The sequence below is a fragment of the Chrysemys picta genome, chromosome 13 (assembly GCF_011386835.1).
Source record: "Chrysemys picta bellii isolate R12L10 chromosome 13, ASM1138683v2, whole genome shotgun sequence".
Lineage (NCBI taxonomy): Eukaryota > Metazoa > Chordata > Testudines > Emydidae > Chrysemys > Chrysemys picta.
This window is the reverse complement of record NC_088803.1, coordinates 47,976,684-48,000,438: the sequence shown is the minus strand read 5'-3', so window position 1 is coordinate 48,000,438 and position 23,755 is coordinate 47,976,684. Positions and strand designations below refer to the sequence as shown.

At 45.3% G+C, this 23,755-nt stretch overlaps 3 long non-coding RNA genes across 3 annotated transcripts; 1 reads left to right on the top strand and 2 right to left on the bottom strand.

Moving 5' to 3' along the window:
• Positions 1-252: 252 nt before the first annotated feature.
• On the bottom strand, positions 253-6,065 carry LOC135975370 (uncharacterized). Its single transcript, XR_010592339.1, has 3 exons — positions 4,887-6,065; positions 4,145-4,319; positions 253-842 (listed from the first exon to the last, which is right to left on the bottom strand). It is a non-coding gene; the product is annotated as an uncharacterized LOC135975370 (long non-coding RNA).
• On the top strand, positions 2,720-18,453 carry LOC135975369 (uncharacterized). The gene is made up of 3 exons (XR_010592338.1): positions 2,720-2,860; positions 13,592-13,699; positions 14,160-18,453. It is a non-coding gene; the product is annotated as an uncharacterized LOC135975369 (long non-coding RNA).
• LOC135975368 (uncharacterized) lies at positions 7,749-17,339 on the bottom strand. Its single transcript, XR_010592337.1, has 2 exons — positions 17,223-17,339; positions 7,749-8,053 (listed from the first exon to the last, which is right to left on the bottom strand). It is a non-coding gene; the product is annotated as an uncharacterized LOC135975368 (long non-coding RNA).
• Positions 18,454-23,755: the final 5,302 nt, after the last annotated feature.

Sequence of the window (23,755 nt, the reverse complement as noted above, 5' to 3'; positions counted from 1 at the left end):
TGTCCTTGCTCTGTCCACTTGTTTGCTTGAGACTATTCTCAGTTGTCTCGTCATCTATTCATTGTCTCCATTTGCATCGCTTTCTCCTCTAAAGAGCTTTCTCTCTCCCCGGGCATGTTGTTTGTACCACCACAGTGGAAAGATAATAATCCCGTAATGTATTATTAAAGCCAATATTCCTGGGTGACTCCCTTAACACAGTGAATTTATCCCACTGATTGTTGGCAAGAAATGGAAGCCACGCCTCCTAGTGCAAGGTTTATTTTTCAGGTTTGTTGGATGCGAGCAGGGAACATGGATGGCTTCAGGAACTGTAAAATAATCCATAAGGCAGGCTGCTTCTCCTCATCGTCTTTCAGAGGCGTTCATTCAACTCAGGCTTTATGCATGATACAATGGTGAATGGAATAACCGGGAGCTCTACAAAGTGATATTATTTATGGAGCATTATCAAATAGCATCCAATTCCTTAGCAGGCAATTTTGGTACCAGGTGGAATTTTGAGATTAAAATGAGATCCCATCAGATCATTAAAATTCATCCCAAATATGAACAAAATAACTCTAACCCTGATACAGAAATGATGTTGGCATCTCCGCTAAATGATTCTTGGGAGTGCTAGTGACTAGTGCAAATCTACGTCCCATTCTAAAGCCAGAGGATGCCTGGGAACCCAGAGGATGTAGCTTGTGAGAAAGAAAGCTGTGTATCATATACATCTATAGTCTTCTTTTCTGGACAAGGAAGGAAGAGGTCATTTTTTCTTGACAGTGAGATCTCCTGTGCTGTGGAATACTCTCCCATAGGAAGTGGTGGAACCTCCATCGGGGGGACTCTGAAAACTAGAATGGGCCAAAAACTAGTAAATGTCCAATAACGAGCAATCCTGCTTTGACCAGGGCATGGACTAGACTCTTTGATTCTCCAAAACAAGTACATTAAATAAAGCTGGGTCGCTAGGCAGCCAGTTACAAGTTTTCCCATCTTAATTTGACTTTGGGAAGCTCCCAACTTCAATGCATCACCTACTCTCACAAATTAGCCTTGTGCTCCAAGGTTTGGTTTTGTAATATTTGAGTGGCTTGGCTGAATAATATGGGTGCTGTTTTCCACAGCTGTCAAAAAAGGATTTATCAATATGCAAGTTCACCCTGGCCTCATATTCCCCCTCCCCTGTATGACAAGGGGGCCAAAGGAATCATCCCTGATAGCTGTTCAAGGAAGTGCTGAAAGGACTGGAGCTAATGCCCAGAGGGCCTAAAATAAAACCTAGCTACAGTAGGCAGGAACTAACTCTTGCACGTGTTTGTGCCCTGTGTACTAATGCCCGGGCCGCCATACGCACCCAATTGCTACTACCAGGACACAAGAAGAGGAAGGCTATGGAAAAGGCCCCAGAGCTGGTGTTCACAAAACCTGGGTTCTGTTCCTAGCTCTACCATTGTTTGGCCTTTGGACAAGTCACTTAGGGTCAAATTTTCAAAAGCTCTTAAGTGACTTAGGAGCCTAAGTCCCACTGACTTTCAGTGAGACTTAGGGTATGTCTACACTATAGCCGCTATTGTGACACAACTAGGGCACTGCAACCTAGTAGTGTAGACATTTCCTACATCAATGGAAGGGGCTTTTTCATTGATGTAGTTAATCTACCTCTCCAAGAGGTAGTAGCTAGGTCTATGGAAGATTCTTCCCTTGACCTAGCTGCATCTACACAGGGATTAGGTTGACCTAACTACATCGCACAGGGAGCAAAATTTTTCACAGCCTTGAGTGACATCGCTAACTCGACTTCATTTTTAAGTGTAGACCAAGCCACACGCTCCTAAGTATCTGAGGACTTGTCTACATGAACATTTAGCTCATGGCTGGCTGGGGTGTGACTCTACCCCGGACTAGCCTGCAGATTAAACTGTCCCGGTGGATCCTGCCGACGCACATTAACAATTTGTGCTTTAATTAATAATGCACTTTAATGAAAAGATAAATGTTCATGTAGAAAAGCACTAAGATATCTTTAAAATGGAACATGAGTCAGTTACACACTTTTGGAAATTTTTTCTTTAGTCTCTCCATGCCTCAGGTCCCTGCGAGGTGTGCAGAGTGATGGCATACATATATGTACCAAGATCATTACAAATTTGGAAAGAATTCTTCAGAGAAGAAAGAGGGTTGGTAGAGTCAAGGACAATCACAGTACCATGAACCAAGAAAGCTCTATGCAGCCAGCAGCAATGAAAATAGCATTTACCTTCAGGATAGGACAGTTACACAAGAGTTGTACTTTCTGTGCTCAAGACAATGTGTAGGACCACAGTTTGCTCACTCAGGACTTGTCTACGTGGTGCCACAGTGCAGTCTACAGAGATGTGAATTATGCTCAAACATGCTTTAACTGTCCCGTGAGGACCCTGCTGACGCAAACTAAAAGGTACCTTGTGTGCATTAACATAGTCCTGTTTGGAACTGTTTATCCTGCTCAGATAAAGGTGCCCTCCCTAAACATGTATTTTCTCCTCTTTTTTTTTTTTTCTTTCTGTAATTGGAAATTGGCCTCTTAGGGTCAAGTTGGAGACTACTTAAGTGAAGTTTAGTGTGATGGAGTATTCCCCCCAAATTCACCCCACAGGGGTTAATGGAGGCCAGATGGGCCAATTAACCTATTAGGCTACAAGATGGGAGAATTAAGGCTGAGAGAGGAAAGCCCTAATTAGGGGAGCTCACCTGTGTAGGAACAGGCAGGGCTTCTATAAAGCCAGGGAACTGCTAACAGAAAGGGGCTGCAGAGAAGTAGTTTGTAGTCACTCCCTGGAGAAAGAAGTTGAAAAGCTGGTGACCACAGAGAGGGGAGGCAAGCTGGAAGGTAAGGAAAGGGCTCAGGAAAAGACAGTAAGGTCCAGGAGGAAACAGACCTTGGCTACTGACTAGAGGGTCTCGAATCTGGAACTTGGAGTAGAGGATGGACCTGGGTTTCCCTGCTCACCACTGGGGAAATGGCATCTGAGAGGCAGGGAATGGGAAGACTGCTAGTGTGGAGAGATTACCCTGGAAGGGGGGAAAAATATGTATCGTGACCTGGCTGAAGAGCCAAGTCACAAAGGGGGAGCACCTGGAGTTGCAGAAACAGAGAGAGATTGGCAGCAGGGTGTGCAGTGAGCAGCAGAAAGGAGCCCTGCACCTGGAAGGAGCTAATCCTCAGAGCAGCCAGGAGGAGGTGCCCTTAGTGGTGAGTGGACCCCATGATGTGGAATCAATGAACTTACTTTGTGAATGGAGTTACTCCACATTTATCCAGGTGTAAATCATGTGATTTGACCCATTGATTCCTAGGAATGGAACACCCAGGAGAAGGTAGTTTTAAGTACCTGGTTTGCCTCTGTGTTTTGATACATGGTTCTAATGCTTCTGCTCATCAAGGCACTGAATTCAGCAAGCTGCTTAAGCATGGGCCTATCTTTAAGCATGTGACTTGAATGGCACATGCTTAGGTACCGTGCTGAATCATGGCCCATATCTGGCTGAATTTTTATTAAGAAATCCCTCATTTATTAAGTTGGGGATTTTAAAAAGCCTGGGTTTCAAAATTCCTTGTTTGCTGCTAAAATTTACAGGATGGCTAAGATAGCAAATTTGTATGGTTATGTATAAGGAATATGTATACGGATAATGGAGCATTAAGATGCTGACAAGTGTGTACAGAGGAGAATGATTTGGTCACTTCTATGGAACAGCAGCTGGGATACACCCTGCATTTGTGTCTATTTCCCGGGCAGTTGTTCTTCTTTCAGGCATTTTTGATAAGGTGTTTTTCTTTTAGCCGCCTGCTGTGTATTTTCAAATTCAAACTTCTGGTATGATGCTATTTCCCCCTTGTTTAGCTTTTGAAAGGCCTCTGAGCTTGGAGCACACTTCCAAAAAAATAAATAAAAAGCTTTCTCTTAGAGTGAAATCCACCCACATGTCAAAGGCTGCCCCAGGGCCTCTTTTCCACTTCTGTCCCACTTAAAGTCTCAATGGTATTTAAGTGAGATTTGGAGAAGCTTTGTGCTGACCCTATGCACAGGGACTATTTGACCCCTATGTAAATGGGCTTTTCTTCCCAGATATTTTAATACAGCAATGTTAGGAACCTTTTCAGTGATTTAACTGAAGAGCTCGCATTCCTTGTCTTACCCCCTTTGCCACTGACTTCAGTGGAAGCTAGGCGTGTGCAATATGGGCCCATCATGTTAAGAAAACTAGCTGCCGTTAGATCCAACAGGTAGCTCTTGCTAGATTATAGCAACTAACAGAGTTGCCCTCCTCCTGTCACCTTTAAACACCTGCAAAAACAAACAAAGGCTCCATGAGTGCAATTAGCATCCGTGGAATGCTGAGTAAGTTAGATTAATCATTCATAAACTAAACAAATATGTTCTAGTTCCATTAGCTGACAGACAGCATCTCCTGTTAATTTACTTCTGCTTAAGGTATATCTATTAACCCCTTTTAATCAGCCATTATTCTAGTTAACCAAGCCCACCAAAGAGTTTATCAGAGGCAGGCTCTGTTCTGACATGAGATCAAATTAAGGGTGCAGAAAACTTGTGCAGATTAAAGAGCACTGTGTCTGTAATTAAGTTATAACCTAATTAAAAAAATGAGATGTGCTCCAGAGAAGCACCCAGCAACGTGGTCGCTCTCAAGTGCAGCCTCTTTCTCTCTGCTGAGTTTTCACTGTTGAATTCTGTCAGGTTAAACTCAATCAGACAGGTGTCATAATCGTCTGCTATAATGTGCTCACCTTCTGACATGGGGATCTTTTTTTCTGTGTCTTCTTTTGTACCTATGACAGAGTCCAAAATCTAATTTTTAAAAAAATGTCAGTCACATAAAGTTAATATACTTACCAGTTTTCAGCTCTCCACTTAAAGTCAATTATCTGCAGTAGATATGTAGGCTACTGCAGTTCCATAGCTTGGGTATGGTACCAGGTTGCCTTGTCTCCTTATTTAGGAAGCATGCTGTCTAGTGAAAATTTAATATTTTAGACTTCTGGTGGAGTGTATTAAATCTAGGGATTCCTGAGGTCATCTTCAACAGGAAACATTTGTCCACGCACAGAGAAATTGAGTCCCGTGGCTTTCGCTTAGAACACATACTGCCTGGTTTTGCCTTGCCAAGAGGCAGAGATGGCTTGCTGGTACTGGGACAACTGGAGCTCTTCCAGCCTGTATGCCATTATGGCAGCGTTGTCTTGTAGAGGTCTCTGAAATACCCTGACTCTGAACAGAAGGCTGGTAAATGAGGCCCAAAGTTATTCTAAAGGGCTCTCAATAGTCAGACAAATAATGCCTGGTTCCAGGCAATGGGTAATGGTGCCCAAGTCTGTCACTGCTTTACCATGACTGGCTGGGATTGTCTCATGAACATTCAGGATTGTTACAACAGGATGAAGAAAAACACTGAGCTGGATCCTCAAAGGGGTTTAGGCAGCCTAACTGCCACTTTGGGCATCTAAATCCAAAATGTAGGTCCTCAGAATGCCTGCCTAATCCTGTAGGTGGCTAAACTTCCACCTATAAGGCCTCCAGAGTGCCTAAATTTCTGCCCCTGGGCATGTGCAGAGCCATGTACTTCCTGATACTCAAGTGCCTGAGCCCCAGTTGGATCCATAAATTGGGTAAGGCATAGCCCCTCCAGCTCACCTGCAAGGCCCAGTGAGGGAGGTGTGTTCAGAGGCCATCTACCGGACTGGGCCTCACATAAAATGCCTCTGCCGCCAGGGGAGTTGGTCTCGCTCTTATACTCTTTAGCCTAGTGATCAGAGCGCTCCCCCAGGCAGTGGGACACCCAAGTTAAAACCCCCCTCTGCCTGATGTGGACCAGGGACTTGAACGTGGGTGTCCCCTGTTCCAGGTGAGTGCTCTAACCCCTGGGCAAAAAGTCATTCTCCTCATGAATATTGAAATAGTCACACAAGGTCCAACAACTTCAACAGGCACAATTGAGGGAATACCCCATAGCCCAATGGCTGGGGCATTCTCATGAGATGTGGGTTCATATTCCCGCTCTACATTGTGGGGAGGGGACTTGAAGCCAGGTCTCCCACATCCTAGGTGAGTACTCTAACTGCTATAGCTTATTGGGAGGGTATAGCAGCATCTTGTTTGTTGTGAGAAGAGTCTTAGGCACCTAACTCCAGGAGGGGGTTCATGGCTGTGAATCCCAAGTGGAGACAGGTGCTTCCCTTTGGCTCAGACTTAAGTGCCTACGTCCCTTTGAGGGGTGGGGCTCAGGACTCACCCCTCTCGTCAGCTTTCCTAGTGGCTAGCTTAGGCATTTCCCTCTTCAGTGCTCTGGCTTTTGTGGATCCCATTCTTAGGCACTTCCCTCTCCCTATGTGTTCTGTTGGGAGCCTGGTTGCCTCACGCAGGGTTGCAGATTCCCTTTGGCAGCTGGGTGCCTAAACATGTGGCATTGCAACGCTGAGTCCAAGTTCCTTTTGTGGACCTAGTCCTCAGTAGTGTAATCAATGCAGCTAAGTAACTCTGCTGCCATCATTTTCTTTGCACCATGCCTTTAAATCTTCCCAAATTCTGCTCCCCACGGAGACAGCCCCCAGCCATTTTGTTCCCCCAGTTGCTGCAGCCTCTTTTATAGAGATGCACATGCTGTGATCTCCTGTAGAGACTTCACTTTGGTTCCTCCTTGTTAGGTTTTTTTTCCCCCTTAATCTAAAACGGTAAATTGATGTCTGCTCTGAGAGTCATAGCAATGCTCCAGTGAGGCACTGGCAATCCTAGTTTACCCAGTACATGAGACAGCCATATAGACTCCTAGCAGCAGTATGTCGCTTTGACTAAGGCCTTGTCTAGATGAGGGGAGGAGTGGGGAGGGGGAAATCAATATAATCTAAGGTGTGAATGTAAACCAATATTCTACTGGCTTCACCATCAGTGGGATATTCTGATCTAAAAGTGATTCTTTTCAGTCTAGCTTATGTCACTTGGGAAGGGATTCAAACCTTTCTTCTTGTGAATGAGTGTCAACATTGCAGGGTTATACCTGGATAGCTGGCAACATTTTTCCATATAGACAAGGGTTAAGGTTTGGTTGAGGAAACAGGAAAAACTCTTGTAGCTAAAACACTTCTTCTCCAACAATACTCTTTTTACATGCACGTGCACTGGGCCAGCTCCAGGCCCCAGCGAAAGAAGCAGGTGCTTGGGGCAGCCAATACAAAGGGGTGGCACGTCCAGGTCTTCGGCGGGAATTCGACGGCGGGTCCCTCAGTCCCTCTCTTCCTCTTTGAGCTGCCGCCAAAGTGCCGCTGAAGAGGAAGAGAGGGAGTGAAGGACCTGCTGCCACCGAAGAATGGAGCGGCGCGGTTGAACTACCGCCGAAGTGCCGCCGATGGGCTTTTTTTTTTTTTTTTTTTCCGCCACTTGGGGCAACAGAAAACCTGGAGCCAGCCCTGCATGTGCATCTGAGCCAGCACAGGGAGTGTTGGAACCTACTGCTGGGATAGAGAAATAGACTCATAGACTTTAAGGCCAGAAGGGACCATGATGATCATCTAGTCTGACCTCCTGCAGACCACAGAACCTCCCCACCTACTCCTCCTGCAATAGGCCCCTAACATCTGGCTGAGTTACTGACGTCCTCGGGTCTTGATTTAAAGACTTCAAGTTACAGAGAATCCACCATTTAGTGTAGTTCAAATTAGCAAATGACCCATGCTAGCCCCAATGATTGATTGGTAGCCTGCATTGGAGAGCAACAAGGTTTTATTTAGCATTCGTTCAAATAAGCTGTGGTAAAAGAACAGGTGTCCCACATGCCCAGGCAGTGATGAGGCAGCTTTCAAAACGGACGTATTTCTTTGTCATCCCCTGTTGTGTTTGAGGATCTGCACCGGCTGTAAGGAATCACTGCAGCATGTGGTGACTGATGCATATAATGGAAAGTGCCTGGTTCCCAGGGCACGTACAGTACAGAGAGTCCTGTGCTATCTTGGACTTCCTTGCAGTGTGATAGTCAAGGCACAATGAAACCAGAGAGAAATGACCATATCCTGGGAAACAAGAAAATTGTGTGTGAGAAAAGACTATATAACACCAAGTGTCTACTGCGGGGTAGGCAACCTATGGCAGGTGTGCCGAAGGCAGCACGCAAGCTGATTTTTTCAGTGGCACTCACACTGCCCGAGTCCTGGCCACCGGTCCGGAGGGCTCTGAATTTTAATTTAATTTTAAATGAAGCTTCTTAAACATTTTAAAAACCTTATTTACTTTATATACAACAATAGTTTAGTTATATATTAAAGACTTACAGAAAGAGACCTTCTAAAAACGTTAAAATGTATCACTGGCACGCGAAACCTTAAATTAGCGTGAATAAATGAAGACTCGGCACACCACTTCTGAAAGGGTGCCAACCCCTGGTCTACTGCATTCTTGTTGCCAAATGTCTCGGGCAATCAAAATATGATCCATTGTTGCAGCTGATGTTCTGCCCTGCACCTGTGTTTAATAGCTCTGGAGGCAGAGCTAAACAGAAGAGCAATTTGAGAGCTGCTATTAAGAGTTGCTAATTTCACAGCTAGTTAGGTGCTCCCTGGCTTCTGGGGATCTTTTTTCTTTTTTTAAATTGAGCCTGGTTAAGAAAATCTAAGGGCAGGTCTCACTTCAGAAATGTGCTGGTACAGTAACGTTGGGTAGTGGTGACTTGCTTTTTTTAATGACCGTTCCTGCTGGGAAAAGCCCTAGTGTGCATGCAGCTTAGACCAGCATAAGAGTGCTTTTGCCATTATAGTTTAGTTTGCTCAGGGAGCTGGTATAAGCACATTTTTGCTGATCTAAGCTGCATGTACACTACTATAGCTATAACAGCAAATCTCTTTGAGGCCTAAGTGGGCGTCTTGGGATATTGAAATATCCCACAGAAAACGCCCCCCATCGGGTAACTATGTCACATACACCCACGCAATCTTCACTGACTGGAAATTTGACATTCTACATACTCCGCCTTAGCCCAAACTTTGCATGATTTATGCAGTGTTAACTCTAAGGATTCAAAGCCCAAATACTGCTGAATGTGCCTCTTTTTCACCCCTTTTTGGGCAATTTTTCCCTACGAGTCTATTCTGACCTAATGGGTAATTTGCTGAGGCTGGCCTGTGACAGCTGCAGACTTCTGTACTGATCTCTAGTCAATGCAGGACCGATCAATCAGTGCTTTCATTGCACTTTAGACAACTAAATGTACAAATGCCAGGGTAGTTTTAATACTACAAACAGACCTCTCTGATTAAACATTATTTTAAGGCAATTCCACCCTGAATTCCTTAGTAAAATAGGGAGGGGATTAAGTGCTCAGAGAGGAGCATGTTGGGCTTAAAGTTTACCAAATAAGCAAGATTGCTAAAAACAGACTTTTTTTTTTTTTCAAATAGGTGCATTCATTTGTAATACAGGTTATGGGTATTAGGCTGTATTTGGTGTTTTTTCTCAATAATGGCACTGTTGGGTTGACTGCCCCAAACAGTCAGCAGGACAAAACTGATGCTCTAATTGTACCAGGACAAAAATGCCGACCTTTTAAAATACAACATACTCTGCCTGGTTACAGTTAGATGGGGCTTGTGAGGTGGAGAAGGAAATAAAACATACTCCTGGTCCATTTCTCTGATTGGATATCTGAAGTGAGATCAGAGAAATGAACCAGGAGTATGATCTCCCTTACCCCAGCAAAAAGCTAGCAGAGGAAGGTTGATTCTTGGCATTAAGGCCTCGGGATGGGACTCGGGAGATGTGAATTCGATTGCTTGCTCTCCCAAACTTTCTATGTCACCTTGGGCAAGTCACTTATTTCCTCAGTTCTCTCTCTGTGACATGTAAATAGTGATACATCCTTTCCCCCAGCCCTTGGTCTGTTTTGTCCATTTAGATGTGTGAGGCTGTTACAAGAGGACAGTCTCTTACTATGTATATGTACAGCACCTAGCACTGTGAGTCCCTAATCTCAGCAGGCATCTCTAGGTGCTACCATAAAGCTAATAATAGTAATGAGCTATAAATCCACTGCTTCCAATGAAGTTACTACTGACTGCTGTCCAAAAAGTTAAAGCAGAACATGAGTCACTATATGCAGTAGTTTTCTGTCAGCAGAGGGGAAGATTGTTTACATCAGCTTTTACCAACAAAACTCCCATCCTGTTAAATTCCGTTAGGTTCTCTTCCAGTGTTAGAATTGGGTCAGTGCATTTCCTTTTGATCTTTGCATCTCTAGTAATGCAGCCCTTACTCCTAACTGCAGCTCTACTCATGGGCTATCTAGATTGTGCTTGGCTTCAGACCAGCTGCTCACTAAAGCCACTGCACCTCCTCATCCCTGCCTCTTTGCTGCTGAGAAATTCCTTAGCTGCCTTGATAACCTGGATTCCAAAGGTCAGGAAGATAAATATGCCAGCAAATGCGGAGCCACTAAGCTTGTTTCCATCTCAGTATTGATGGGAACTGCTCCTTCTCTCCCAAGGTCTAGAAATAAAACTTAGTCATGGAGGGAAGTGGTGAGATTACCGGGGATGCTTCAAGGATTGCAAACAAAACCTCATTACACATAGCCATATGTGGATCTGCTCTGGATAATAATTACAGGTTGCCTAACTAAAATTCTCACTGTCGTTTAAATAGGAAATGAATACTACATCCAATGCCAAGATAATACAGCAACAGGCACCCCAAGAATGCCTTTAATATAATGTATCACTACCCCAAACTAGGTGTAAAAACCCCTTCCATCGCTGTAGTGTCTACAGCTGCTGCGTTCCACATGTAGACATTCTCTAATTCCAGCACCGAGCCCTGATCTTTTTAAGACCTCCAATCTTGATTTAAAGAGTTCAGGTGAGGGCAAATCATCACATCCCTAGTAAGTGGTCCCCGTGGTTAATCACCCTCGTTGTTAAATATGTGCCCTCTGCAGGTTGGGCAGTGCTTCACACCCACTTTGTAAGAAGCACTTCAGGGAAGGGACTGTCTGTTTCTATGTTTGCACAGTGCCTGGCATAGCAGGGCCCCATTCCTGGTTGGGCTTTGGGCACTGCCACAATAAACATGACTAAAACAGTAAGTATAAATGACTGCAGTAGGTGCATTGGGGAATCAGGTCTATTGTGCCTTCTTGCTGATTACAAGCCCACTGGGGGGGGAGGGGCAGGGGAAAGGTGGGAGTTTGCCTCTGCAGCAGCCCTAAACCCAGGCAGTGGGTAAGAGCTAAGTTGTGGCAATATATATTGTATGGCTCTCAAAATATTTCAGGATTCTTTCGGATGTAAATTGCTCTAGGAGAAGAAGAGATTCATTATTATGAAATAACAGAGCTGGCTGACATGCTTTGTTCAAAATGTTTTTTATGAAAAATGGCTTTTGTCAAAATGCAAATTTCTGAAATGTCCATTTGTCATAATTATGAGGATTTTCCTCAAACTGAAAATATTTTGGTTTTCACAATAGAAAAGTTTTGGCCAGAACTTTGTTTTTGTTTTCCCAGCGAAAACCTGAAGGCTTTCAATGAAACCTCTTGTTTTTGACTTTGAAAGTGAAACCTTTCCCAAACAGCTCTCTGAATTAGCTACAGTAATAGGAAAGAGAAAATCCCTGCACACTCTCTGCAATACAAGAACACGTCCTGTCTGGCCTGAAATATCTTGGGCCTAGTTGTTACAACTGGGGATACAATTAATGAAAAATAAATAACTATATATTGTCTCTGTGTTGTGGTGATTGGTAAGACTTTCAAGACAAAGCCTTAACCACTCCCCTCTGCACATAAATACTGCGGCTTCCTGGATTGTGCTCTGTTTAATTTAGCTGTTACTTGAACTCTGCTTACAGGCGCCTGTGTGTCGATATTTTTTTGGTGTAACCTGCCATATTTGTCATAATTGAACCCGCAGTTCATTAGAGGAACATAGTTGGCTAATTATTCCCAGAAAACTTAATATTTTATGCATAATGCAAAAGTTATACTAACTCCCAGATAGATACGCAAGCTGAATGGTAAATGTTTCACCACTTGAGGACTAGATATAAAATCAAGCATTCCAATTAGTTTCTGCAAATCCAGGGCCCATGCAGAGTGGGTGGGGCTGTCGCGTAGCTCGACAATCCAAGATAGAACTTTCTATCTTTCGTAGTAAATATCTCCGAAATGCCCTGCTTCTCATGTATTAAGAGCAGCCAGGCTGCACAGACAGCTGTGAGTGCCGGGAGGGCTCTGTTATTTATAACCAATTCTATTCTGTTTTTTTCCTGTCATGTCTTGGGCGCTGAGATTTTGCCAGCTCTTAGGCAGGTGACTATGGATAGCCATTGACTACTGGCCCATGTTTCACTGTGATGAACTAAAATGACTTTGTTTTTAATTTAAAACAATGTATATATGGCTATAACCCACTATGGAGTGTTACAGCTCCCCCTCTGCTCATCCTCCACAGAGGATGAGTCTGTTACAGCCTCAGGTAGGGGACCCTGGTCTTTAGCTCAAGCTGTATCAGTTCATGCATTTAGCTCTGGAGGTCCCTGGGTCAACCACCGGTGTGTTGGCCAAGATGGCAGCCAGGACAAATCCTGTCCCACACCCCCACCGACCCTACTTCAGAGATCCCTGTGCCCAATAGATTCTATGTGCTTCTGCTGTGCCTGTGGTTGGGCAGGACAGAGGGAAGCCATCCATCGTTCATACTCCCTAGCCCTGGGCCTCTGACACTGGCACCCAGGAGCTGCAATTGGTCCCCTGCAGAGAAGCGGAGCTCTCAGGCTATGCGCTGGTTTCTGGGATTTGGCCCACAACCGCTTGAACAGATGCAGCTCAGTGCCTGCTGTCCTCATTCTGCTTGGACACAGACTCACTTCAATATTTTTCATTATGCTTCAGAGACCCAGAAATCAATAGAACAGAGGGACCGATGAAGTTTCATTGCGCAGTAATGAGGTCGCCCATATCTAGCACAAAGCGCGGCTAGCTGCTGGGAGGATTTCTCTCCATGTTCTCTTAGCTAGAGATAAAATCCTCGAGTTAGAGGTGGCGTCCAGAACAGCTAAAAGATGGGCCCAGTCTGAGCAAACCTGAACGGAGGGAGCCAAACCTGCACATCCAGAGACCAGTTTCACAGCTAGTTCCTCCCCCACAGGCACCCGTTCTGTCTAATGCACTAAACCAACCACCAAAATCCACACTCCCAGCTCAAGGGAGCGTGAAATCTCTACCTGCATCCCAGCTCTGGTTCAGCTCAGGGTCATCAGAAGTATCCAAAAGCTTGTAAAAGAGTTTAAATTCTTCACACTCCTTGAAACTTCACAAGAACAGGCCTCCCTGTGAGCTTTTTGACACTTCCTCTTCCTTGCCAGCCAGAAATGTGGTGAAAGAGCACAGGCGCTCGTGGCATTTGGACTTGCTTGGTTGCACTACAGGAGAGAAACTGTTTCAGACCTATGAAATAGCCTGGTTTATTTGGGGGGAGAGGAGGAGGGTTGGTTCAAGTTCATTGCAGAAATGAGTGAATGGGCATTGGTTCTTTCTCTAGTTTTCCTCTCCCTGTTCTTGACAGATGGGGAAATCTGAGAAATCCTAATTCAGTGGAAATAGGAAATGTATGCACAAGTTTCCCCAAGGATTGCAATGAAAACTGACCTCCCTCAACAATTAGTCTCTCAAGGTAGATGACTTGCGTGATCTTTGGCAACATACATGTGCTCTGACTGCTGCATTCAGTATGGCAACTAAGCTGTATTTGGTAGGCAGATAATCAATCAAGGCCTAGACCAGGGCCGGCTCCAGGCACCAGCTTACCAAGCAGGTGCTTGGGGCAGCCACACCAGAAAGGGGCGGCATGTCTGGCTCTTCCGTGGCAATTCAGCAGTGGGTCCCTCACTACCGCTCGGAGCCAAGGACCTCCTGCCGAAGTGCCGCAGATCGCACTTTTTTTGTTTGTTGTTTTGCTGCGGGGGGGAAGGGTGGCTGCTTGGGGCGGCAAAAACCCTGGAGCTGGCCCTGGCCCCTAGACTATACATTAATGCTGGTCAGCTGAAGGGAGGACAGAGTTTTGTCACATAAAGCTTTTCCTGGGAAGTCTGAGTACTCTCCTATTTGCAAACTGTCGCTGTTGCACTTTATAGGGTGAACAGCCTGAGAGCTCCAGGATGCAAATTACATTTAAGGGAATTCCTGTTTCTGGATCCTCAAGACAAAAAGGAAATCACCTAAGATCTGAACCAAAGCTCCCTGAAGTCTTTTGGTTGACTTCAGTGGCCTTTAGATCAACCCCCTGGAGAGGCTAATCTGGGACGCCACATAGCATCAGCAGCCAATGCGAACTGATTTCTTTAGCCTTATTTTTAGATGAAGCATGAGGGGCCTTACTGTTGGTTTGGAGACTCTACTTAACAGCTCCATGTATGCCTGGCTCCTCAAATCCTTCCTTCATGCTTTGCCTTCCATGCAGATAAGCTAACCAACCATGATGACTTGCCATGACAAATGGCGCTCCAAGCTAAGACAGTGGGGCCTTGTCTACCTTGGGAAAACTCGTCTCTGTTTCTCATCAGTGGGGCAGCTACAGGGATACAAGCGCTAGTGAAGATTATGCACAGGTGGTTGTGGCAAACAGCAGATAAGCTGCCACTTGTGAATAGTCAACATTCTGACTGCGGTGCCAGGTTATACAAGTCATATGGTATTGTTCCTGTTCCATGATTCTCTAATTAGCTGACATAGCATGAAATGCAAACAGCAAATATCAGTGTATAGAATTTGCTGTATTAGTTTTAAAAGTTATTTACTGGGGTGGTTGGTTGTGTATATCCTCCAATCAGGGACCAGAAACAATGACTTAGGTACTTAATCAGTATGAATGGCAAATTGATGGTAATATTGTCATTTTCCATGCCTGTTGTGTTGGTTAGTTACATAAGTCATGTGGTAGTCTTTCTGTTCTCTACCTGGATAACTTAAGTGTAGAGCTGGTGGGCAGGGGGAAGTATTGGAGAACAGTGTGGTTTCCTCTAAATTTCCTGTAGAAACTTTTTTTACACACACAGCGCACGGGATAACTAGCTTGAACTACTAAATATATTCTCTTCCTGGGGGGGGGTGAATTTTCAGATCAGTGTGCCTGAGGGCCTGCAACAGCAAGGGGGGGGGGTGCAGTAGACCCTAAGGTTCAGTATTTGTGGCCTGTCTATAATCATGTTACAATTAACACATGTTAAAATGTGATTTTTTTTTTTTAAATGCCTGTTGTGTGCTCACCCAAAATTGCATGGGCGTTTTACACACAATTCACAAATGCAAACACCTACACAGGTCTATAGTCCAATATCTGCATTCACAAGTGCCACTAAAGTGGAAGTGCAGGTATTTGTGCCTGAAAACTGCAGAGGAACATCGGTGCATGTGCAATTTCCCACATGAAGTGGGCCAAGTAGCCATCTTTTGGAAAATGCATTTAGCCTTCCACCATGGTAGTTTCCTGATGTGGCGTCTCACGCTGAGAGTAATGCTAAGGCTGGGAAAGGGTGCGTGAAGCAGAATCTAATCTGATTGATAAAGGAACTCCTTTCTCAACAGCCTTTCAAAATGGTTTCCATCCAGCTTCACTGCATTGGCCAGGTGCTGCAATGTAACTTGATGCAGAGGGGGCTGCAGTGGGTGATGGAATATGGGTTGCATAACAATGAAACATTGAACACTTGAACTGTCTCAGCCTATTGAACCTAACCAGGCTAATTTGAGCTATCAGACTTTAAAAGGCACTTGAGAATCAGGGGGTGGAAAAAAAGAGCAGCTAGAGAACGCAAAACCTACAAGCAGGAAGACAGGGAAAAGGGAAAGGAAGAAAGATGCTCTCTTGAAAAGAAGAGTCGGTCATCTGCGGTGGAAAAGCTCTCCAGGAAGGCAACAAAGGACGAAAATTTCTTCTGAAAAGATGAAGAAAAATGAAAACTGTAGGGGGAAGAAAAGGATCAGACAGGATATTTACTGACACAACCATGCAGAGGGAATGTAATTCACCCTGCAAAGAAACTGACTGTCTAGGGAGTAAATCAGCCAAAAAGGCATAATTTGTCCTGGGAAGAAACTAGAGCTTTAAAATATTAGGTATGTCTGATCCCACTGAAGTCAATGGTAACCCCTCCCCCGTTTCATTCCAATGGAATCCGACCCATTGCTCTGACTTCATTCTGATTTCTCTCTTCTCAGGTAGAAACTAAACATGCTGTTGGTGAATTTGATGTTGATGATGCTAGAGACTGTAAAGCCGGTGGGTGGGACTGGCAGATGCCGAGATCTGTATGGCTCTGCCATGCCATCTCGTTCCCGAGCAGGAACAGCCTGTACTCCCCAATCTGATCATCTAAGCAGAGAGTGCCAGTTAGATGATACTACTGAAGAAACCCCCCCAATGACTTAAATCTGGGTATGAACTTGGTTCAAATGGGGCTGGTAACAAGTGCACTTGATCCACATTCAAATTTCTCCACAGTTCAACTGAGCTGGGTTTTTGGTATGGTCAGTTCCAGCAAGAAGGTCCAGCCTCCATGGGCCATTCTGTGAGTTCTGGAGAAACTCCCACAAGCCGCTGAGTGCCAGTAAATCTCATTAACCTCACTGGTAGTTAATCAACACATTGCAGGATCAGGCACTAAGTCGGGGGGGTTGGATTCCTATCAACTCGTGTGACTGTATTAACAGCCTTGTGATTTGTTCCATTTTTCTGGAAGTCCCAGCCTTCCTGGAGACAGTTGATTATCTGAAAATCTCAATTTTCCTTTTTATAAAGTAAGTTTCTAGCCTGTATGGTGGCAGGAGAGAGCCTGGAACAAGAAACAAGTGTATCCAGCAGGCAACTCAAAACCCCCACAAATATTAAAAACTCATGATTTTTTGAGTGGCCCAGCTCATGGATTTTTGATCACTGGGGCTTGGCAATAATGAGTATCAGGGAAACCCATTTTCTAACCTCTCATTCCTACCACACTGCGCCAAGTACCTTTCAGTTTTAATCTCCAGCGGTCTGTTTAGCCTTTCTTGCATCTGAATCTCAAGCAGCTCTTTAAAAAAAGAGACCTTTCATAGATCATGATTAAAAATACCCTGTTTAAAAAAATACAAAATCCCACCAACACAGAGGGCAAATGAGCTACAATGGCTGCAGTGGAATTATTTATACTTTATCCTACCTCCAGAGAAGTCTTTAAAGCCCGAGATAAGGCAGCATGCTTCTGAGTCCAGAGCCCTCTCCTCTGTGCTTGTACCAGCTCCCTAATACTGTCATGCTGGCAAGAAGAAATATGCAGTCATCCTTGCTGCATATTCTGGCAGGGTTATTGTCAACTTATTATTTTTTGACACAAAGCCAAAAATGAAGGGCATTTGCATCTTGCCATTTTGCTATTTGCTTGTCTCACTTCTGTTGCTCCAAATGACCTACAAGGAGTCAACAGCAGGCAGGAGAATACAGGAACCAGAGAGAGATTGAAGCAGGAAAGCTCATATTTTACCCCCAAAATGCCCCCGTTCTTTTTTTGGGGTAGGGAGGGGGAGAAAACAATTAAAATAACACACTGTTTCATTTGTAGATTTCTCCTGAAGTTGGAAGGGCTTGTGTCATGGGGAAATCACAACCACTGCTTTGGTTTTTGCTAAAAACCATTATATAATTAAAGTAAATATTGTGGGTGGAAGTGTGTAGTCTGCTTTTGGACCAGTGCTGGCTAGTCTGATTTATAATAGTGCATTGATAACCATCTGGATATATTTTTTACCTTATTTCATATCTCAGCAACAACATATTATGCATCATAAAGGCCGACTGTTTTCTTTTCATTATAGGTCAGCAGCACTTACATGGATTTAATAATGAGGCTGTACAATTATAAGTGATTAGAAATGGCATAGAATGATCCTTTATATATTACTACAATACTGGGATCCCAGTGAAATACCAAACAACCCCACCAAAAGCAATATCTACTTTAAAACATTGTGGGTAGAATTGTTCCACACATGTTCAACAACTCAGAACCCACGGTGACTTCAAGGTCTCAGTTTCGACATTAAATGAAACACTCTATGGTGCAATATGCAGTCATGGGTGCAATATTCGGTACATTACACTCACATGAGGATGCATTTACCCTGTTTATGAAATAGTTAATTTTAAAAGGGTGGAAGAGTCACGATGCAGCCAGCAGACAGAAGCCAAACGTACATAGAGGAGCGCAGCCAGCAAATCACAGAGCATTGAAGCGCAAGCCGCAGAAATCAAATAAATCTGATATTGTTAACGGTATTATGAGATTCTCAACACCCACCTGGAGTTCATTTACATGTGTGTATTACATAGCTGCACGGCAATATAATCATATTTGTGCCAATTGTGACGCTATTCTCCCCTTGCTGTGCAAGAGGCGGGGCCCATGAGTGCAGGTATATGCTTCCACCCTCCAGACAGCAATGAAGGGGGAGTCTTGGATGACTTGCTAATCCAGCCCATCAGCCAGGGCAGTGCAGCCGGGCCACTAGCTTCCTGCCTTCTGTTATTCTCAGGTGGGGGTTGTCCCAGAGCATGCAGCAGAGAGGTGAATTTGCCCTTCGACAGCATTAACTCTCTGGGAGCTCTTTCTACATAGGGAATCAGTTTTTTTGGTGGGTGGGTGGGTGGGTGGGGGGAGGGAAAGGGAGGATGCTGCTTACTGCTCCTCTTCCATTCCTTCTCCCATCACTAGTCACGTCCACTCTTTCCATGCTGCTCTGCAGAGGGGGAAGTGTTGGTAGCGTGGAGAGGCTGGGGCAATCCCGTTTCTCCTTCACCTGGGCTCAGTTGAGTTTTCTCTGCAGAGTCACTCCCTTCCGTCCCATGCAGGAGCTAATATATAAAGCTATCTGGACATTTTCCTAGAACTCGAAATGTGAACAGAATACCACATTTTGAAGAAAGGCCTCTACCCCCACACCTGTTATAATTATCACTCCCAGATTCCTGAGTTAACTTCTAGACAGCTGGCCACTTCTGCAGGGGCAAATACAATTTACATGCCCCAAATGAGGCATTTATTGATACATTAGATGACTGCCCATGCACACAGAGAGCACAGACTGAGCATGCAAAAGATTGCACATGGACTTTCACATGCACAAATGCATCGGTTGCATTGAGGCCCTGTAGTGAAGCGGTGTGGCTCCCCACCACCCCGGAGAGGGACGAGCCCATCCGAAGGCCAGAGTGGGCAGAGCTAGGGAGCTCTGAGCCTGCCCCTCAGACGGTCAGGCGGTGACCCGGAAGTATAAAGGCTCGCCCTCAGAGCTCAGTAAGGCCCCAGCCGCCGGAGAGGCCAGACGCCTCCAGCCTTGCCCGCGACTGGGAAACCCCTGCGGCCCAAGGAGGCCGCCAGGACTGGCCGGGCCTGCCCTGTGCCCACTACCCGGAGGAGCTGCCGGCCCTGCCGCTCGCCCACTGCCCCGAGAAACCTATGGTGCTGGACCCCCCAGAGGCCAACACCCTGACCTGAGGGGGAGTCTGGAAGTAGCCCGGGGGCAGCCGACCCTAGTCTGGCTGCAGCACTGCCAGAGCCCACGTCAGTGTGTTGCGGCCAGGATCCCCACTGACTCAGCAGCGGGTCTTCTGCCGCTGCTAGGGCTCCGGGCTGGGATGCAGTGGAGTGGGAGGGCCTGCGTCTCCCCTGCCACCCAACTCGTGGGTGGCCATCTCCCCCCTCCCAGGCCTTTGGAGGCTTGGCCCTACTGTTTGTACTGTCACTGCTCAGCCCTGCCTGAGGGCCTGAGCTCCTGACTCATTGTTGCCCCGCCCAGACCCAGGGCCTGGGCTTACGGTGCTTATTTCAGTTACCGCAAGGGCTGCCGAGGGAGACCCCCGCGGTCAGACTAATTCCCCCAAACGTCAACTGTGTGTAGTGAGCCGGTGTGGCTCCCCACCGCCCCGGAGAGGGTCGAGCCCTGGCTAACCCTTGTACAGGCCCCTTTGGAGGAAAAAATGGCTTGCTTAGTGGAGTGCAGGACAATCCAGAACAAACCACGTTCAAGGGGCGTGTGTAATCTGCACAGCCCTCTACAGCAGAAGCGTCAGAACAGCTCCTTGCTGTGCTCAGGGGATGTAGGCAGGAGCTGGGAAATGGACAGTTGTATGGAACACAGACATCTAAAAAAAAGTCGGCCTTGCAAGAGGGATCCTGCAGAGAAACAGACACAACTTGCACCCCGTATTTACCTGAGCAATGCTGTCAAAGTCACTGGAGTTATTTGCATCAGAAGAGAGAACAGGGCTTGACACACGAGGAGAGCAATGGAGACAGACAGCATGGATGTAATGATGGGGGGGCGGTTGTATGCTATTCCAACATTAGAGTTGGACACGAGCATGCTGCAGCACTCGGCTTCTTTGAGAAGATGCATGTTAGGGGGGGCTTGCCCCTTGAAGGGCCTGTCAATCGGCACACAGGGCCTGAGCCAAAGTTCAGAGGTCAATGGGGGTGTTTAGCGGGCTATGCATGCTAGTTTTCAGCTGGCTAAGGCTGACATGAGGGCGCAAGGCAAAGCACAGACCTGTAAGGAGTGGGCAGGAAAGATTCATTCAGGAAAGATAAAATTACGTGTAAATGACTTTCTGTACCATCCCCTTCCGTATGTATGTATTTCAGAGACCAATAACTTTCCATCAGGGAAGTGAAGAGAGAGCCCATTTGTGTGGAACAAGGGGCTATGTCTACACAGCAGAGGTGTAATTCCTGGCTTGGGGAGAGCTGAATGCACTGATTCTGCTCAAGCTAGCCCACGAAAAGTAGCGGTATGGCCATGGTGGCACGGGCAGCAACTGGAGTATGTCCTTTGAATCTTGCATGGAATTGTCGTGGGGCAACTAGCCTGAGATGTCATCACTGCCACACTGCTATTTTTACTGCCGTAGCTTGGTCAGAGCTGGCACATGTACGTCTACCCAGACTGTAGCCTCCTCGGCTGCAGTGTAGACGTACCGTGAGGTCCCTTGGAAGGTAGTACGTTTGAGTTATGCAATACATGTTCAAAGATGACCCTGATCTATGTCTCCATGCACAAGGAACGAAACACGTTAATCTAAAATGAGTTCTTGAAACTGAAGGAAAATAACAAGATAGAGCAAAAGTGAAATGTCAGGAGAGCACAGTCTGTCTCTTTCTGCAGTAACTCTGAGGATAAAATGGCTGCCTAACTCCACATGCAAGGAAAGTTTTTAGATTTTTTTTTTTTTTAATTAAAGGTGCAATAGGCAGTTCCAGAGATGTGCACCCTGCATGACTAGAAACAACGACAGTTAAACCTGAAGTGAAAGCAAAAAAAGCTATAGCTGTGTGTGTTATAGGTTATGCTATAGCTTGCTCGTTCACAGGTCGTTCTAAACCAGGGGTAGGCAACCTATGGCACGCGAGCTGACTTTTAGTGGCACTCACACTGCCTGGGCCCTGGCCACCAGGCTGGGGAGCTCTGCAGTTTAATTTAATTTTAAATGAAGTTTCTTAAACATTTTAAAAACCTTATTTACTTTACAACAATAGTTTAGTTATATATTATAGACTTATAGAAAGAGACCGTCTAAAAAGGTTAAAATGTATGACTGGCACGTGAAACCTTAAATTAGAGTGAGTAAATGAAGACTCGGCCCACCACTTCAGAAAGGTTGCTGACCCCTGTTCTAAACCATAACGTATGAGTGCCCTTTCCAAGAACAGAGAGAGACTGGGGGACAGTATGCGGTGCCGTGTGTGTGTGTGTGCGCGTGTGCAGTTATAGGAAGCAAGTAAAGAAGTCTCTCTTAGGGAGTTCAGTAATGCTGGAATGAGTAGAACACTGCAGGCAGCTCTCAGATAGCCGATCACTGACTCAGCGATTTCAGGCAGCAGAAAAGATGATTCCAGGAGGTTAAATTGATTGCAAAGGAGGTTCTACAAACTTGACAGTCTCAGAACAGCTCAACTTCATTTAAACTATTTCAAGGTAATTCCAGGAGGGCCAAAGCGGAGGGAGGGATGGGGAAACCAAGGAACGGCTGTCTGCTCTTAAAGTGCACACGTTTTTCCCCAGTCACTTTCTTTTCTGTTTCTCCTTCAAGGAATCGTATTTCTTGCAGGATAAAAATCTGTCCGTTTGTCTTGGTTTTTAACTGTACGCTTCCTTAAAGGAAGCCTTAGGGCCAGCTCCTCAGTGGATATAAATCACTGACTTCAATGCGGTTGGTGGACTTGCACCAGTTGAGGATCTGGCCTATGGATCTATACTGGTAAAGTTGGGGACTGTCCCTTTTTAAGAGGTGATGTAGCAGAACTTTGTAAGATCTATTATGGTCAGTAACCAGTACAGCACTGGATTCTAAAAGCCTCCCATAATAAGGCATTCTGGGACAATTTGACCATGTTGGAAGCAGATGATGTGATATTTGCAGCATATTAGAAGGAGGTAGGTGAAATCCGAGTGAATCAATTTTTTTAGATGTTTGGTACTTGAGTCATCTGTCAATATTAGTGTAAACATTTACACTCCAACAGGAGTCCATATAATCACTTGTCTATCAGTCCCTTGCTACTGATTCTGCCTTGCTACCATTGTTGATATTTACACTAGCTTTTTATTAGCTGTAAGAGTCAAATATTTATCAACTGCGCTCAAATTTCCATTGCACTGAGAATGCCTGGGCTCTGTAGCAGACTGTACCTTTTACTTCAGTTTCCAGGCTGGAATTTTCCCACAGCAAAAAAACTAGACCGTGAGAAGGCAGGCGGTGCATTATTGTTGCAACACAGTCTAATGCCCTAATTAGGATTATGGCCCCATTTTGCTGGGCACTGAGCACACACCTAGTAAGAGATGGCCCTGCTTGGAAGAGCTTGTAGTTTACAGGGAAAAGGCAGGCAAAGGGCTGGAGATGGGGAACTGAGGCCCAGAGAGACTTGCCCAAGGTCATACAGGGAAGTTTGTGGCAGACTCAGAAATTGAACCCAAATCTCCTGAGTCCAAGTGCCACAAGACTATCCTCCTTCTTTCTGTAAACTGTACTGGTAGCAAATATACAAATGGAAATTCTGCCACCCAGTCAGAAAGCAGAAACAATAACATGTGACTTAAAGGCTCAGTCATACATCACTACCAGCAAGCAGCTGGAGCAAACGGTTCCCAAAGATCCACTGACTTAAAATTGTTTATCCAATGTATTGGACAGAAAGTCATGAATAACCAATACGTTCACAGCTGTCGGGTATGCCATGCAGATGATTCCCAGAGGAAAGGGGCCTAATTCTCAGCATATGGTCTGCTCCCAATGAAACTCAGCTGAAACTGCCTAGAATCAAATGGATTTTCATCAATACTGTGCTTACTCTGTGGTTGGTTGGTTGTTTGTTTGTTTGTTTTAAAGTCAAAAGAGCAAAATCATTTGTGAAACTCAGTGATCTGAGACCTGAGTTTGTAACCAAACATGAAACCCAGTGAAATTTTGTCTTGTTCCCAGCTCTGTTGCAAACATTTTGCATAGACCCAATGAAGTCTCACGTCTGGCATCTCCTCAGAAGTGGGGTGTTAACTTTTGAATGGAGAAGAGTACACTAGTGTTCACGTGTCAACCTGGCGCAATACACATCATGAACACTTGCTTAAAGTTTATTTCCATTTCTACACTGCATAATAAGGTGAAGTCCTCTGTTAAAGGGCAGATGGAGGGGCTCTGAGG